Raw genomic sequence first — 8,294 nt, 5'->3', positions numbered from 1 at the left:
AAAGTTTACTATATTTTTAGGCTTAATTTTTAGATTGGTAAACTCATTTTAATATTAGGGAAGATCTGGCTTATGAAACAACCTAAACTATTTAACAATAAAAAGGAATATACAAGTTTATAATACCATTTAAAATATCAGAAGAGACGAACATATATAGATACATCCGAATCGATATGTATATGTGTATATATACACATATGGCTATATGTATTTATATGTAAGTAAAATCAGATATGATTGAAAGACTTCTTAAAAATGTGTGTATTATAATCTGTATAAACACAAATATGATATTAAAATTTGCACACTAAACTTAAAGATTAGGTGAAAAGTGGAGTTTTGAATGTGTGACTCAAATTGCATTATAGCTCATAGTTCCCAAAATGAAATTCTGAATACATTGTCTATTGTATGAGCAAAACCCAACTTTGCATAATGTTCTTTCTTCCTACCAAAAAATCTTGTCATATCGAAGATATGTTGGTTGTAACCCTTAGATCCTTGCTTATGTGTTTTGACTTGGGGAATAGATTCATAGAAATTTATATCAGCACAGATGGACTTTATATCAGCACAGATGGACTTTATATCAGCACAGTATGTGCAATGCAATATGCTTAGGACAGTGGTACAAAGGCTACCCCTTTGATCCCATAATCATCCGCCAAACCTTTTTAGGAGCCAAAAGTGTGATACAGTCAAAAGCAGAGTTGTTTTGTTTAGCGGCTTGGGATAGAGCTGCGGTTGATTTTGGATTTAGTCCTAATCAATATGCTTTCACCTCCTCTTTATAGCATTCTGAAAACCATTGTTTGGTTTAACAGATAAAGAAATCCAATTTTAAGATCAAGGTGTCAGTAGCATCTTACTGTTAAAGGGTGGTCCCCAGGAAAAGGGGAGGGTAGCGGCAGGAAGGCCCAGTGCAGGATCTCTATGACTCTATGCAGACGGGGCAAAGGAAAGTCCTGGAGCCCTCTGTGGCTTTTTAGGCTTTTACTGTGTGTTCACCAGGTAGACAGAAGGCAGGGTGCTGGGGGGCCAGGAGGCTGGTAGGCCTCCTAGCCCCCGCGAATCTTCACTCCTTCCAGACCCTCTGGCATTCTCTGCTTGTTCTCTTCCCTTTTGTTCCCTTCTGGTTTTGCTGTTCTTTGGCTCCTTCTCGCTCTCTCTTTTGCTCTTTTCGCTCTGCTCGCGTCCCCGTGACACCACCCTTATAAGCCCAGGCTCAGCCCAGGTGAATCCACCTATGCATGCCCACATCCTACTCCAGGTGCCCCCCATCAGGCATGCATTCAGGACCACAGGATCCATCATCAACCCCAGTGGCGGGAGGACAGAAAAGCCTGACCTCATTTGCTTACCCTACAGGGAGGTTTCCAGGTTTCCTGCCCCACCCAAGAGGAGGGGGAACAGAGCAGGGAGAGAAGAAGCTGCAGAGGAGACTGAGGAAAGAAGGAAGCAGGATGGAGAGCCAGAAGGAGACCTGGAGGAGGCACGTGGAGCCGAGAGACACGTGAAGTGGCTGCGCTTGCCTTTTGGTCGTGGACTGGATGAAACAGTTGTAGGTGAGAGACCATCGGGAGGATAACAATGGCAGCTTTTATCTTGATTTTGCTTTTGCTTTTTCCTCCCAGACTTGTCTGATTGTTTCTGATCCTTTTCTGTGGGTCCCCACTGGAAGGTGCTATACCAATGGCTGCAGAGAGTCTCTTATGACCAGATAATAGACAAGGAAAAAAGTTCATGTTTAATTTGGGAATGGACTGCTGTTCCACTCAGGACTGACCTTGAAAGACAGTGGTAAGGGGAACTCCTCCTAATGGCAGAGTTTTGGGGATGATGCTTTGTATGGAAAGTGATCTATTGATAGATGAGAATATATAAAAGGCCGCAAGCTGTGATGATTATCTTGGCTGGTTGTTTCAGAATTTGGAAAGAGGGAGACTAGGGGCAAGGGAATCTGTGGGGAAGATATGTAGATAAACCTATGAAAGTAGAAATAAAGTGTGAAGATGTTTCCAGAAAAGTTGAGTGATTTGTATATACTTCGTATCTCCATTTCCTCACCTCCCATGTTCCCTTACCTATTTAATCACTTGGACTTTCAACCTCACCAATTAACTGTCAAGGTCACCAGTGATTCCGCTCTTATAAAATCTAAGGTTTATTCTTAGCATTTAGTTACTTGAGTTCAATAACATTTGACATTAATGGTCTCTGCTCTTGAAATAAGTTTTCTGCACATGTTTTCTAGGGAGAGTGAACTCTCTTGGTTTTCCTTGAATTCTATAAAATGTTAGCTTTTAGTTACTTTTTCAGGCATTCCGTCTGCTTTCTGTCTTTTAGATGTTTAAGTGTCCCAATGGTAAGTCTTTTACTCTCTTAATTATGTGTGTTCCCTCATTAGTTGACACTGCATATAATCCTATGACTTTAGTTGCCTTCTCTAACCAAACTGCCTATATGCCATGTGCACTTTAAAGAATAATGCATATGCCTAACTTAAAATGTCTCAGCCAATACTGTGGACTTCCCTCTGGAAATCTGCTTTTCCATGGAGTCATCTTTGAGTTCTCTCCATCATATCACATCTTCTCCTTTAGCATCAGATATTATACCTACATTCAAAGTACAGCATAAGTTTGACGTATTCTGATAATTTTAGGCAACTTCCTTGGAGTAAGCCTACTAAATTATGCTAAAAGCTAACTTATCAACATCTCACACATCTATACTTGATTTGTTATAGTACGGTCTCACTAAGTCATTCTTGTGACCTTTTTTTAAAAATGGAAATAAAGTCATGTCATAGCTTAAAACCCATGATTATTTCCATTCCATTCAGAAAAAAAATCAAAAGTCCTTATCATAGGCAAAAAGGACCTACCAGATTTAACCTTTGCCTGTGTCTCTGACCCCTTCTCCAGTCTTCTTATTCCTTTTTGGCCAATTAACACTTACACCACGACTGAAATCTACTGTTTTCATTCCTACTTCAAAGAAATTGTCCTTGCTATTCTCTTTTGCAGAAATCCTCCCTCTCCAAATCTTTATGTTGCTCTCTTACTATATTCCAGTCACTGATCAGATACCACCTTCTTAAAGATTTTTGCCTGAGCAAATTATTCAAAATACAGACCTTTCCATCTTTCCCTTAGCTTCAACTATTTTTCTCAAAGCACTTAACCATTATCTTTGCATTTGTTTATTTTCTTTCTTTCCCTACAGAATGTAAACACACGAAAGTAGACACCAATTATTTGGTTTACTGTTAATCCTCATTCAGTACCAAGAACTGTGCCTGAAATACTGAACATTTTAGTAAATATTTGAATAAAGAATCAGTTATATAATACAACATCTCACCAACCTTGGAAGATATGACATAAATAATACGTAAGCCACCTGACAGATAAGGAACAAGCATGTGGAAGGTTAAGTAATATAGTGAAAACCATGTGTCCCTATACAATGGTTAAATGGGGAATTTCTTTTGACTTTAGCACCAAGAGAAACAAGCCTGTTTGGGGAATATAATAAAAGTGAGTTTTTCAAAAGTTTATGCAGCAGCCTCTGCCGCTGAACGCCATTGAACTTACTGGAAAGAGGGAGGCTTTCACTCAGACACATCAGAGTGAGTAAGACCCCCTTCCCCTGTGCGCTGGACTGGATAGTCAATGACGGGTAAGATCGGGGTCAGACTAAAGAAGGGACTGGCCAGCCTCATGTCTGTGACTCCTGACGACCTAAGACAGGCGCAGTCCCTGAGGGGCTTCATCATGATAAACTTTGGCGTTCAGATCAAACAAGGTCTACATGCCTATAAGCCTAATTTAGGCAACAAGCCCCCAGTAAATAACCCCTCCTTTGATGGAAACAAGGCTGCTAAGAACGTCACCTGCAAACAAGCCTGATGGAATTACCTACAAAGCAGTTTAACCATCATTCAGATAGTCATTGTTTCAGAATAAGTAGCAACCTAGCAACCTGTCTATAATCATACTACTTTTTCGCTTACTTTGCTTTTTCTTTATATGTGTACAATCAGTTTCAGGAAATGCATGATAAAGAAAATAGTGTGTGGCAATAGTAGTTTTATAATAATCACAATACTTTTCACATGAGACAACACCATAAAAATCAAAATGCTTACATAGAATATATTGCTCGTGATCACTAAAAGTAGAAGGTGCCAGTAGGTAAATATCAATGTTTTTGATCATTGTGGTTTTGGGATATGAATCAAGAAAAGCTAGCTTAAAGAATGCTGTTCTGTGTAAACAAAACTGATTGTGTAGATTCAGTACTTTGAGATTGTTTGCTGTGCCATGCCATGGAACATCGATCACATGAACATGAATAACAAAGTAGATGTCTTATGCCTTACAAAGTATTTTATGCTGAGAAAGAATTAAATTGTATGAAATCATCTATTGTTAGAAAAGGTATAAAAGTCTATGATGATTTTGAGCACATTACATTCAGATCTTCACTCTTGAAGTGTGTCTGTCTGTCATTTATGCGCCAATTCATTGAGCATCCTCACAGTTCCTCAATCTTGAGACAGTCCTGCTAGTCTACCGCTGCGCTGGTCCGCGGCAAGTTTATGCTACTTTCTTAAAGTTTGTTTTTAGGAACCTGTTTCCATTTAAATCACTGCATTTTTCCTTTTCATTTGATCCTTATGCTTTGTTTATCTTATTTCACATTTTCATAGTTTATCAATTTGAAACAGTTTTACCTCATTCTGCGTGTAGTCGAAATGTGCTTTAACACTTGAAATTCAAGTGAGTAAATTTGGCAAATTAGGTCAGCTCCAACCCAAAATAACCAAGAATGAATAAACTATAAAGAACATATTTGTTGCAGTTTTATGTAAGAGAGTTAACAAGGTAAAATGATTTCTAACAATCTTCCAGAGACTTTAGAGATCTATCGGGGAAAGAACTCAGGAAAAAAAGACCAAATAATAGATGAGGGTGTACGTATTATTAATAATTCCACTAAAAAGGCTGATATATTGAGCTCATTTTAAAAATCTCTCTTTAACAAGAAAAATGAAGAAGGTAACGTGAGCAATTAGCTACTGACATGACCACTGCACATCTAGGTAATGATCAAAAGCGTGTGGGTGGTATGACCAGGCGAACCTTGTGAAAGAGGACGCTCTCTCTCACATGAGGCACGGCGTCTGGCATTATTAACTATTTAACATTCATGGGGAATGCAGGTAAATTATTAATTTGTTTTAAGATTTTTATATTTAGTTTCCACTTAGTTGATTGATTTTACAGCACTCTAATAGGTTTTAAGTTTACTATGAAATAGTTTAATTAAATATGAAAAATATCTGTGAATAGGTTTTTTAAAGAAGTAAATCATGTAGAATCAGCAGTGAAAATATACTGTCAAACTTTTCTTTGCCTGGGAAAGAATCTTTTCTAGGAAAAACTAGTTTCCCAGAGATACTTAAAAGCAAAAATGAATCCATAGGCACATTTAATTATCATACTACCTGGTATTATCTTTTATGTCAACATGATATTACATGATGTCACCTTATACTATATTGTATTGTATTAGACATTTGTTTTTTATTTGTCTTTATATCTCAATGAAGGATGCATATTCTCTGTGTCCCCTCTTTTTATGATTAAATGTCTGGAATATAATAATCCTCCATAAATATCTGATAAATAAATGGAAAATTGTCAGACAGTATGATGAAAGAATTGTTTACAATAATTTCTTATTACAATGTTTCATGATTCTCCATAGTTCTCACATATCTTTGTCTTATAAGCAGACATACCAATAATCTTAATGAGGAAGCTTATACACAGAGCTATCTTGCAAGATAGAGATATTGAAGAAAATGACAAGTTTGTTTACTACCCAACATATATAATGTCTCACTCAAAGGCAAAAATCAGGCAAGTTTGTTTATTTCCCATTTTAGATTAGGTTTGCTAAACTCAGGGGCTCTTTTCTGTCACCCACTATGTGTGTCCTTTGTCTCTGATATAGGCTTTTGCCAGTGCCTGCAAAATTGTGGCAGGTCAACTTATTCCTTGCAAGTAGAGTGAAAACTTAGATCCTTACAGTTTTTGACAATTCTATTTTCAGACTTTTAAAAAAGCTTTTTATGTAGCATTGTATTGATGAACAAAGATACACAGTAAGAAACATCCAGATGTAAAAAAAAACTGTAATTCTGAAAATAAAACAAAACCCCTAGACTAAGGTGGGAAGAGAAATGTATAGGTTGTCCTGGAATGAATAAAAGAAGACCATTGGAAAGACTCACCTGAAAATTGGATAAATGTTTTTAAAGCAAGAAATATTTGTATTTTATTTTTATAATAAAAAAGATTGAAGAAGATAGTAACTAGCATTATCATTATAGAGATATTTGGAAGATGACTCTGAGGACCCTGATCTTAAACTGCACTGAACAGAAGTAACCTCACCTTCCAGTCTGAAAAGGTTAGTTTATCTTGTTTCACAATTCATTAATAACTTCACTGTGTGATACTACTAGTTATCCTGAAGCTCTACCATAACTGTACCCCACCACCTCCCATCTTCTAGCCAGATATCCGGGGAATATTTATGTGAATTCTTCGTTGGAGGAAACAATAGATATTTAGATTAGGCAAAATTTATCAATATGGGATAGCTACCTAAGTTTTCAAATTGAGTATGCTGACTGATTTAGCTACAAGTGAATCCTTAATCCATTAACTTAAAGTAGTGGTCTATGCTGAATGAAATGAATTCTTCTTAAATTATGCACAAGCAGAAAACCAAATACATAGGGAAGTAGGGGTGTTGGAATATATGTATCATGTACACTCCACTCACTCACCCCCTATCTTCACTTCCCTTATTTTAATGGTAATTGTGAAATCCTCATGGTGGTATTTTATTTTATTATTATATTATCAATGATGGAGAGTTTCTATCTAAGACATAATGTGGGAACAGGAATGAAAAATATTTTATCCACAAGGTTCTTCACTAGTGGCTAATGGATCATAGCCTCTCTAAAATCGAAATAGATGAAAAGTACACTATGGCATTACTTGGTCCATAGTGAATGTGACTTTATGTCTAAGTGAGTTTGTAACACCATTCTGTGGTTACTTCTACACTTCTGAGTGTAAGATTCAAATGGTTACAGTTAGAAATAGGAAGAACCACAGTCTGACTTTGTGATCTATGGTATCAGAACCATCATCACTGGAAGTAGAAGCTATTAGAGCTTCTTCTGTATGCTGAAATAGTAATCCAAAAACAACAGAATCCTGGGACAAATCAGAAAAATTAGTACTGCTCTCAAAGTCTTGAATACAGGGTGGTAATTTCTATCATTTTAGTTAATTTATCTGGCTAAATCATAGAGAATGACAATTAGATTTTTGTAAACTAAATCAGATGTCAATTTCAAATGTAGCAACTCTTTCAGATATTGATTCTTTAGCAAAAGAAAAATTACTGTTACCCATTCCCATTGGTGTGCAGCTAGTAATTTTGACAGATAATGCATCTTTCTCTTCATCAATAAACGCAGATCATCAGAAGCATTTTGCATGTACCTGATGGACACTAAAGTACATTTTCCCTATGTTATTGCAAGACTATGCAAGCTCTATAACTCTCTTCCATAAGTTAGTACACAGATGCCAAGACCTTCTAAGCTTACAGCAAGGCATTATGTTGCTGTTGCCTTTCAGTCACCATGGACATCCTCCAAACTCAGGCAGAAACCCTGATCCATAAGAAAGAATAAGAGTAATAAGAAATATGTGAGTATACATTAAAAAACTTTTTTCTTAATTTCCTTTAATGTGGAAAAGGATATTGACTAAGTAAAATATTAACAAGTATGGTGGGATTTATAACTTATGGAGAAATAATTACAGGACAACAAGCAAAAATGGCATGGGGTAGTATTAAGTTTTCTTATACTATATGTGAATTAGTATAAAATTAGTTGAAACTAAGTGGTAATAAATTAAGGATGTGCATTATTACCCCCAGAAACTAAAAACAATAAAATATAGACATTGCTAAAATTCAAAATTAGACATAAATGAAATATTAAAACATCCTCCATTAATTATAAAAGGAAAACAAAAATAGTCAGGGAAAATAGTAAACAAAGAGCAAGACAAAAACAATGTTAGGTATAAAATGAAAAAAAAAATTCCAAAAATATTCCAAAAAAATATTCAAGTTGGAAAACTTGACACACCATTCTTATCAATTTATAGAATATGGAGGGGGAC

At 36.1% G+C, this 8,294-nt stretch overlaps 1 long non-coding RNA gene across 1 annotated transcript; it reads left to right on the top strand.

Moving 5' to 3' along the window:
• The first annotated feature begins 1,384 nt into the window (after window positions 1–1,384).
• LOC129145341 (uncharacterized) lies at window positions 1,385–7,804 on the top strand. The gene is made up of 3 exons (XR_008550828.1): window positions 1,385–1,568; window positions 6,410–6,489; window positions 7,740–7,804. It is a non-coding gene; the product is annotated as an uncharacterized LOC129145341 (long non-coding RNA).
• Window positions 7,805–8,294: the final 490 nt, after the last annotated feature.

The sequence above is a fragment of the Talpa occidentalis genome, unplaced genomic scaffold, assembly GCF_014898055.3.
Source record: "Talpa occidentalis isolate TD23 unplaced genomic scaffold, MPIMG_talOcc4v2.1, whole genome shotgun sequence".
Taxonomy (NCBI): domain Eukaryota; kingdom Metazoa; phylum Chordata; class Mammalia; order Eulipotyphla; family Talpidae; genus Talpa; species Talpa occidentalis.
Note: the sequence above shows the minus strand (reverse complement) of the source record. Positions and strands in the feature narration are given on the sequence as shown.